Source organism: Octodon degus, unplaced genomic scaffold (assembly GCF_000260255.1).
Source record: "Octodon degus isolate 3935 unplaced genomic scaffold, OctDeg1.0 scaffold00035, whole genome shotgun sequence".
Lineage (NCBI taxonomy): Eukaryota > Metazoa > Chordata > Mammalia > Rodentia > Octodontidae > Octodon > Octodon degus.
The window spans coordinates 12,701,043-12,710,405 of record NW_004524611.1 but is presented as its reverse complement, the minus strand read 5'-3'; the positions used below and the strand labels follow the sequence as shown (position 1 = coordinate 12,710,405).

At 50.2% G+C, this 9,363-nt stretch overlaps 1 protein-coding gene across 11 annotated transcripts in view; it reads left to right on the top strand.

The window, feature by feature from the left end:
- Window positions 1-4,735: 4,735 nt before the first annotated feature.
- Gtf2i (general transcription factor IIi) overlaps window positions 4,736-9,363 on the top strand; it is a 118,563-nt gene continuing 113,935 nt past the window's right edge. For 8 of the 11 annotated variants that reach the window (XM_004630422.2, XM_004630421.3, XM_023714473.1 and 5 more), the window contains exon 1: window positions 6,620-6,949. The gene's annotated coding sequence lies outside the window, so the exon portion shown is untranslated. Of the gene's footprint in view, window positions 4,833-6,592; window positions 6,950-7,452; window positions 7,509-9,363 lie in introns of those variants that run through there. The other 3 variants (XM_023714475.1, XM_004630419.1, XM_023714474.1) reach the window with 3 other exon arrangements.

Here is a 9,363-nt window from a genome sequence, read left to right as displayed (position 1 = left end):
AGCACTTATTCCACTGAGCCATCTCCCCAGCCCCTGAGATAAAGATTTTGAATTGAAAGGCTGAAGCAGGATGATGCCAGGTTCACTGTATACCTAGTGACTCAAACAATAAAAAGGGCTGGGGGTAGAGCTCAGTGCTAGGGTCCTCCTGTATTGGATCCTCAGTACAGATTAGAAAGAAATGGGCATGGTGTGGTGGTGCACGCCAGCACTGGTGGGGCTGAGGCAGGAGAATCCCAGGGAGTCCAAGGCCAGCCGGAATGAGACTAGCACGACTCTCTTGAGACACAAAAAATCCTGCCGACTGGTAGACCACAGCTGACCAGAACATCTGGACTGTGGGGAGGTGGAATGTTGCTGATCCAGACCTGGAATTATCTCGGTCTGGATCTGAGGCCCTTCAATAGCCAATTACCTTAACTTTCCTGATATTGTCTTGTGTGATGGATAAACTTCTGGATAAACACCTCTGGCTTCTGCTAGCCCTTGGGCTAGGAAACGCCAGCCAGTGACTGTCAGATACCATCTGTGACTAAGGAGAGATTTCCCCAGGTGCCTTGCTGCCTCCTTGATGTTCCTGCTGGGGGGTTGACAGATGTGCTAATTTATGACCTTTTATCTGTGGCTAGAAAAGCTCACCTAAGGGGCTGGGAGATAGCTCAGAGGGGCCAGGGACACCTGTTGAATAAGCACAAGGGCCTGAGTTCAACCCCCAGTTCCAGAAAAAAAAAAAAAAAAAAAAAAAAAACCCAAAAAAAACCTATAAGGCTGAGTCATCGTTTCATTCAAACAACAGGGATGGATGAATGGATTGATTTACTGATGGCACAGCAGGCAGACAGGCAGGCCAGTGCTCTACTATCTACCTGCGACCTGCATTCCAGATCTCTTATCTCCTTTATTTACCAGGCCTTCATTGTGTGCCTTAGGCAGTTGGGCCCTGGATGAAATGGCTCTAGGTTACAAATAGACTGTAGTAGCTGCAGCGGAGCACACCTGTGATCTCAGCAGTCTGGGAGGCTGAGGTGGGAGGATCTTTGTGAGTCCAAGGCCCGCCCGTGTTATATGGTAAGTTCCAGGCTGGCCTGTACTGCAAAGCAAGATCCTGTGATAGATCCATCGATAGATAGATAGATAGATAGATAGATAGATAGATAGATAGATAGATAGTTAAATGGCAATGGTGACATTTAACTGAGGAGGACAGGGGCTAGCCATGGAGGTACTGCTAGTCGTCTCAGTTACTTTGGATGCTGAGGCAGACAGATCACAAGTTTGAGCCCAGTCTGGGCAATTTAGTGATTTAGGGAGATTGTGTTTTAAAATTTAAAAGAAATTAAAAACAGCTGTGCGTGTAACGCAGCCTGAAGACCCTGCGTTCAATCTCTAGTACTGCAGAGAAAAAAAGGAAACACAGTATTTTGTTCCTAAGATATTTGTTATTAATGAGATACACAATTTCTTTTTTTTCAGTACTGGGGATCAAGTTCAGGACCTTGTGCTTGCCAGGCAGGTACTTATGCCATTGAGCTATCTTCCTGACTCATAATATTATAGAGTTGGCCAAAAATGTATGCATCAGGAAAAGAAAAACTTATATAAATATTTTAACACTAAATTTACTGAGACATCATGGCATTAATACAAACTGCCTTTGTATTACAAGAGGTGCTCAGCGTGGTGGTGAACTGCTGAAGCGTGTGTACATTTTTTGTGGGCTCTGAATATAATTATATATTGTATATAAAATAAAAATGAATGCAATTATATTATTTTGGCAATATTAATACAATACCACAAAAAGATAATATTTTTCTAAATCCCATTAACCCAACAGATAACATTTTATTTTAACTGGTTTAATACAAACATTAGTTTTTGTATTAGCTTTAATACAAACAAAAGACATACAAAAAGCTGAGAGATCTATTTAGCTCGCATGTACATTATTATTATGAATAAATTATAACTTGGCCTTCATTTTTTTCTCTCCCATCTTTAGAAGAGTTTGAGGACTACTATATGGCAAAAGGCAATTTACAGGGGCCGGGGAGATGGCTCAGTAGAATAAGTGCTTGCCTGGCAAGCACAAGGGTCTGAGTTCAATCCCCGGTTCTGCAAAAAAAAAATAAAAATAAAAAAAAATAATAATAAAAGGCCATTTACCCAGATGCTAAATATCAGTCTTTAAACAAGAAGCTGATTAAGGGGCTGGTGAGATGGCTCAGTGGTCTAAAGCACCTACTTAGAACAAGCTTAGCAAAGCACAGGGACCGCGGTTCAAGCCCCCAGCACCACATGCCAGCCTGCCCCGCCCCCTGGTGGGCTGGCCACACACACACACACACACACACAAATAAATAAAATTAAATTTAAAAAAAAAGAAGCTGATTAAAACTACTATATTGAGACCTGACATAGTGGCGCACGCCTGTGATCCCAGCCCTGGGGAGGCTGAAAGCACAGGAGGATCACTAGGAGTCCTAGCTGGAAGGCGAGACCCTGTGCCAAACAAATAATAAATAATATATGATACATTTTTTTTTTTTTGAGATAGTCTATGTAGCTCAGGCTGAACCCAATTCTTTATCCTCCTACCTCAGCCACCCAGAGTGCTTTAATTATAGATGTGTACCATCACACGCAGGTACTATGGCTTTAAAACTGCACATGGTGGGGCTGGCAAGATAGCTCAGTGGACTAAGGCACCTGCTTAAGCAAGTGTAGGCAAGCTGCAGGGACCACAGTTCAACCCCTGGAGCCACATGCCATGCCAGCTCCGCCCCCAGGTGGGACAAGCTGGCCAGAGTTGGGTGTAGTGGTTTACGCCTGTGTTATGGTTTGTGTCTAGTTGTCCCCTCAAGGCCTCATGTAAGTTATGGGGCAGATGCGGCTGGAGGAGCAACCAATGGCTTGAGGGCAGGGCCAAAGGACTGGGGCGAGGCTAGAGAGGTGCGAACCCTTAAACTGGCTAGCCTGTGCTTTCTCAGAGATGTGGAGAGGGTCGTCCTGAGCACCACAGCGCACCAGCCTCTCCTCCAGTGTCAGTAACTGTGAGCTAAATAAACCTTTACTTCTCTAAGCTTGAGTGTCAGGTATTTGTCCCAGCAAGGAGAGAAGAATAACTAAGACAGAATTTGCATATCTCTGTATTTGGAGACTGTTTTAAAGAAATACCATGAGTTGCCAAGTTGAGGAGGGGTGGATTGTAGTGGTTGATACATTGTATTAACTGGGGAGGGTGGGCGGTGGATACATTGTGTCAACTTGGCTGCATGGCCTGGCAGTTCTGCACTCTGGGCTGCCAGAGCCTGCCCCAGAGTAACTTAGCACAGAAAGGGCTTGAGGAAGAGCTCGGCATTCTGCTTCCTTGGACTAACTTCAGTCTTCGCAGTCACCTTGGACTTTATCTCCTGGTTTCTAGCACAGACTCTTCAGCCTCCAGATTAGATCCTTCTGCATCACAGATTCTTCAGTCTTCCTTTGCAGACCTAAGGGCCAACCATTAGAGACTGTTAGAAACCATTAGAGACCATCAGAGATAGAACACTGCAGGGAGTACAAAACCTTGGGACTGAATCCTTCAGTCGGGGGTGTGCAGACCCTCTTGGCTCACTTCCTCATCTGACTCTGTGACTGGCACATCTTGTGTTATACCTGTTTCTTGTGTTATATCTTTTCCTCTAGTAAAACCCTGACTAATACAGCCTGTAATCCCAGCACTGTAAAGGCTGAAAACAGGAGGATGTCTATGAGCCCAAGCTGCATAGCAAGACCCTATAACAACCAAATACATTAAAACAAACCAAAACAAAAATCTGCACATGGGGGTCCTGGGATACAGCTCAGGGGTGCAGCATCTGCCTGGCAAGTGCAAGGTCCTGAGTTCAGTTTCTGCTATTAAACAAACAAACTGCACATGGTTATGCTGACTAGCTTAATGAAATCTCATAAGTGTTCTGCATCATCATATGCTGGACAGGAGTCATGTCTTTGTGCAGGACATCCACCCTGTGTATACTGATAGGTTTTCAAGGGCATGGGAACAGAGAAACAAGCAGGAGGAAAAAGGGAAAGGGGATTTATTATCTTTGAGGACAAGAGAATCTGGGGAAGGTAAGGGATTCTCTGAGTTGGAACAAAGGGAGGCTGAGGCCTTTATGGTCTTTTGCTGGCTGTGGAGCTTGAGGGGGGTGTTTAGAAGTACCTGAGGAGCTGATTGGGGGCTTCCCTGAGGTGGTGGGAATGGCAAACTTTGGAAACTGCACCCTGGGCTGAACTGGAGAAGAAGGGGGATGGTGGTCTCTGGAAGATACGCTGTTGTTTTAAGGGCTTCAGCCATATTAGAAGGCCACCATAATAACTGAGCAATTCATACTAGGGCCAGAACCTATCATATACCAGCTCCCTTCTGGTCACCCTGAGGCCACCACTCTGCAAACCTATTTTACTTGACTACCACCTTAAGGCTCGAGTCTGGTGCTCGCCATTTGGAAATGCCCAAGAGAAGCCGGAAAGTCCTTCCTTAAGTGAAGAAGGTGAAAGTTCTCGACTTAATAAGGAAAGAACAGAAATCCTACTCCCAGGTTGCTAAACTGTACGGTAAGAATGAATCTATCCGCGAAACTGTGAAGAAGGAAAAGGAAATCCGCACTAGCTTTGCCGTCGCCCCACAGAACGCCAAAGTCACGGCCACCGTGCGCGATAAGTGCTTGGTGAAGGTGGAGAAGGCGCTGAGTCTGTGGGTGGAAGACAGGAGCAGGAGCCGCGTGCCCGTCGATGGCAGCGCGCTGCGCCAGAAAGCGCTGAGCCTGTACGAAGACTTCAGCCAGGCTGCGAGCGATGGCTACACAGACTCAGGCGCAGGTTTGGCCTGAAGAATGCACAAGTCACTGGGGAGGACGAGACCGCCCGTGAAGAGCCTGCTGCCGTCTGTCCAGCGGAGTGGGAAAAGTTGCTTAAGGAGAAAGGATGCCATAACTTTTATTACAGTAGTTTATGACTACTCAATTTTATTGTTGTCTTTCTCTTATTGTGCTTAATTTATAAACTATCTTAAGCAAGTGTAGGAAAGACAGCCTTCGCGGCTTCAGGCGTTCCCTGACGGCCCATACGGGGAGGGACTACCAGCCTTTAATTATAATATCCCCAAATGCCAATGAAATGTAGGCGCCAGAAAAGCGTTTCTTCTGAAAACTTAATGGATGGCTCTGGACATAGTCAGGAAAGTTGCGACACAATTGAATTAGGCAAGGAAGGACAAAATGACTAAGTGATTGTGGTGGAAATCCTAAAAAATGTAGGCTTCTGTAATCAGATTGCCTCCCAGGGATCTTTAACTTCTTCATTTGTGTCACAAATCCAACATGGAGATTGGGACCCGGGCTTTAAGGGTGCAGTCTATGCAAGAAAGTAGACGGGGGAAACGCCAGTCCGTGCACCCAAATTCAAAGGCAGGGCTTTGGACCTACATCAAAAAGACGGGCTGCTCGGAAAGTTTTGTAGCGAGCGACAAAGACTCAGAGGCTGGAAAAAACCCTGTGGTCGCCACCTACCGAGCAGCAGTGGGTGGGGGAGGGCGGGTTGCGTGGCCCTAAACCCCAACAGCGGTGGTGGTGTGGAAACCAAACCAAAACAGAACGAAAAAACCCCTCAAAATCATTCCATTTTATGCTTTGCAGAACATATTAAAACACCCCTCTGGATTCGAGTTTTAAAAACTTTTTATGTTTAACTTCGGTGACCAGAGGTCGCACATTTTCGAAATTCACTGAGCTCATCAAATTTGAGAAAGAGGAAAAAAAAAAAAAACACCCAAAAAACAAACACAAAACCCCCAAACCAATAATAATGGGGCAAGGGAGGGGCTTTGACTTAAAGTGCTTAGCGGTTGACAGCACAAACGGGCCACGAATCAAGATTTTCTGCTCCCACGTATGGCTTTTCAACTTTACTTTCTAAAGGTTGAGTGAGATAGAGGGTGGCCAGAGAGGGGGACCGGAGAGACACACAGGAGCCCCGTGGTCCTTTCGTTTGTTTCCAAGTTGGGAACGCTTTAGAGACAAGCTTTGCAAACATCGACTGGGTTCTTTGTATATGGGGTGGAGGTGCAGGGAGGACCGGCTCCCTTTGCGCAGCACAGAGGGCGACAGACTGGCCCGGGGCTCCCCGGCCTTTGGCAGTCTCCTGGCCTCGCCAACTGCGAAGAATCTCGGTGCAAGAGTTAGACGGGGTCTTGCACCGCGGTTGAGGCGTGCTGGAGTGTTGCAGAAAGGGCGCTGGGGCCACCGCTGGTCTACATTTTCGTTGGTGCACCCCCAACTCCCCTCCCCCACCCAGGCGGCAGTGCAGGCCCCAGGTGCAGCCATGTTCTTGCTCCCACCATCCGCGCCTCCATTGACAGTCCTTGCAGGAGAGGGCCGGGCGCCTCGGCACTCTCCTCGTCCTCGGGCTGCGGGGCTCGCCGGCGCGTGGCATTCTGGAGGTCGTAGTCCGGCGGCCCCTACTGTCTCGCTGGCCGGGACCAATAAGGAACTACAACTCCCGGTGGGCGGTGCTGCGGGTGCGCACGCGCAGCGCGCCTTCGAGGAACAAAAAAAAAAAAAAAAAAAGAAAAAAGAAAAGGGTGAGGGAGACAAGCTCGGAGAGCAGAGAAAAGGGGCCACTGGTCGCCCCCCCCCCCGTTTCCCCGCACGCGCTCCCTAACCGCGTTTATCCCTGCCTCTCCCGTCTGTACCCTGTGAGCTGAACCAAGTGCAGAGCGAGGCCCTGCTAGGGCGGCCATGCGGCGGTGACAGGAGCGCGGCCGAGACGCACGGGCCCCTCGCCCCCCGCCCGCTCGCCAGCTAGCCTCAGTCGAGTCTTCTCTGCGGTGGACGCAGCGCGCGCGGCCCCTCTCGCTTCCCGTTGGCTCCCTGGCCCCGCGTTGCCCGGAGGCGGCTGCACTCGGGTGAGTCCCTCTCGCCTCAGCCCCGTGTGCCCCGTCCCCTCCTCGGGTGCCACGGCCAGCTAGACTTCTATGGGAGACTTTGCCCCGCTGGGGCCTGCATGCAACGGGATGTGGGAACCGTGTTCGGCTGCGCGCGTGAAGGTGGGGGGACTCCGAAGCGAGCGGCCCGCGGGCGGACTGTTGGCACCCCCCAATCCAAAGCGGGCGTCCCGGGGGCGCCCCGCCGGCCTTGGCAGCGGGCTTGAGGAGGCGTGGGGGTGGGGCGGTCGCGGGGGACGACAGTTGCACGCGCGCCTGGTGCGCGTGGGGGAGGGGCGCGCGCGCTGGCCGGCGTGTCTGGGCGCGGGGACTGGGGGGGGTCTGCGTCTCTCTAGTGCGGCCCCGCGCGTGAGCGAGCCCGCGGGGTACGCTGATTGGTCCGCACGGCTGTGCGGGGGCGCGCGCGGTGCCAGGCCCGAGCCGTGGGGTCGCGCTCGCCGGGTGTATCTGGGGCTTCTGCGCCGGGGCAGCAGATGCACGGGATTGGCTGAAGGGCGCGGGGGCGGTGCTGCGTTGCCTGGTAACTGCGGTGGGGGGGTGGGCCGTGGGGGGGCGGGAGCCTGCGAGCCGACTGAGGAGCGCCTGCGCCCCTCTTGGTTCCCAGGTGGAGCCGGCAGTGGGCTTTGTCCCAGGCCGGCCGCGCGCCAGCCGCGCTGGGCTTGTTCTTTTTTTGGGAGGTGGAAATAAACACAATGACCGGAAGGAAGACTTCAGCCCTAAGGCCATGAGAATAAGCTGTCTGGGTTCAGCCGCCATACAAACGGCGAGGTTAGGAGGAGGAAAGAATCAGAAGAAAAAAAAAAAAAAGCAAAAATGGCACGGACTTTTACTTTTTAAAGTTTTGTCTTAATCTCTTCCAGCGCTTTGGTTTTGTACACTTTTGCACGCTGGTAGATGTAGAATCCTGTTGGCTTCACACTGTCGCACGTATTCCAGGGGTACGCCTCCCCGAAGTGCAGTTTCCCCGCGGACAGTGGCTCGGTGGAACAGCAGGCCAGGCCAGTAGCGCCTGGGGACACAAGGGAAAGTTAGTCGCGAGTGAGAAGGGCCAGGCCGCGCGCCTTACAGAGGCCCGCGGTTGATGCTTCTCGCTAGTTGTGCCTGTGTGCTGGGTGCCTGCCTGTCGGATCGGCTGCTGCCCTGACTTCTTCCTGTCGTTCCTCTGCAGTCGCGTCTGTGAGGCCTCCCCCTAGGCCGCCGGCTTGGGAGTTTTTGTTTTAGTGTCCCTGTGGACCTGTTGGCCCTTGTACTCCATGGTAGGTGTTGGGTTGTGCGTTAGAACACGCATCCCGAGGATGCAGACTTCTGGAGGGGCAGGGATGTTCCTTTGTCTTTCTCCACTTTCCCAGAAGTTCACAGCAACGTGCCTGGTGGCATAGCTGTATCTACAGCTGTTTCAGTGTTTCTTGTGGCAGACATGGATGGTTCTTGCAGACTTTACTACATATTGCTCATTTGTAATTTTTGTTTTTGAGACAGTCTTGATGTCTTCCAAATTGGCTTTGAACTTGCTTTGCGCACAGGCTGGCCTTGAATTCTGAATCCTCCTGCCTCAGCCTCTGAGTGCTGTGATTGCAGACGGGTGACACCACACTGGTGATTTCATATGTATTCCTGACGCTCAATTTTCTAGTGAGGAACAAGCCTAGAGAGGTTAGATAATGTGCTTACCTTGCCAGTGAACCTGGTATCGTGGCAAAGCCAGTGGCTCTCAGATTGGTTGGTGAGCACTTCTCTTTGGACGACTTGCCAGCCCAGCTTGCTTTTTCCGTGGTGGCAGCAGTTCCCAGGCTGTAGGAGGTCTACTCAGAAACATTGCTTCTAGATATTTGTTTTTGGTGACTTTATTTTTTGGTACCAGGAATTAAACTCTGGCCCTTGCGCTTGCCAGGCAGGCACTGCACCTCTGAGCTATAGCCCAGCCCCAGCTTTTGGTGACATTAAAACTAGATTAACCAAAACCCGAGCTCCTTACTGTGCAGTGCTTGGAAAACTGGTCGAGGGCTTAAATTTTTTGTCTGTTATGATTATAAAAGTAATTTAATTAACTTCTAGTTTCATGAGGAATTCAGGGATTTAAGTGCAGAACTCAGTTGAAAATCTAAATGATATTGGCTGCTTTTTCACTCCCATTCATTTATAAATTAATTCAGGGCACAGATGTCCTTTTTTCCTCTTTTGTTGGTGGTGAATCGGGAGGTCTTCTTGCCTAAGACACTTATTATCTTCTCGGAGGGAGGCCTGAAACATTCTGTTCAAACCCGCCCCCCCCCCAGGTTTGGGTGAAAAGGCCTGAACTTAACTGCTACCCTGTAAAAATTAAGTAATTAAATTAAGTGGGTAAGTCATCTGAGGTGCCAAAGGTATTGATAGGT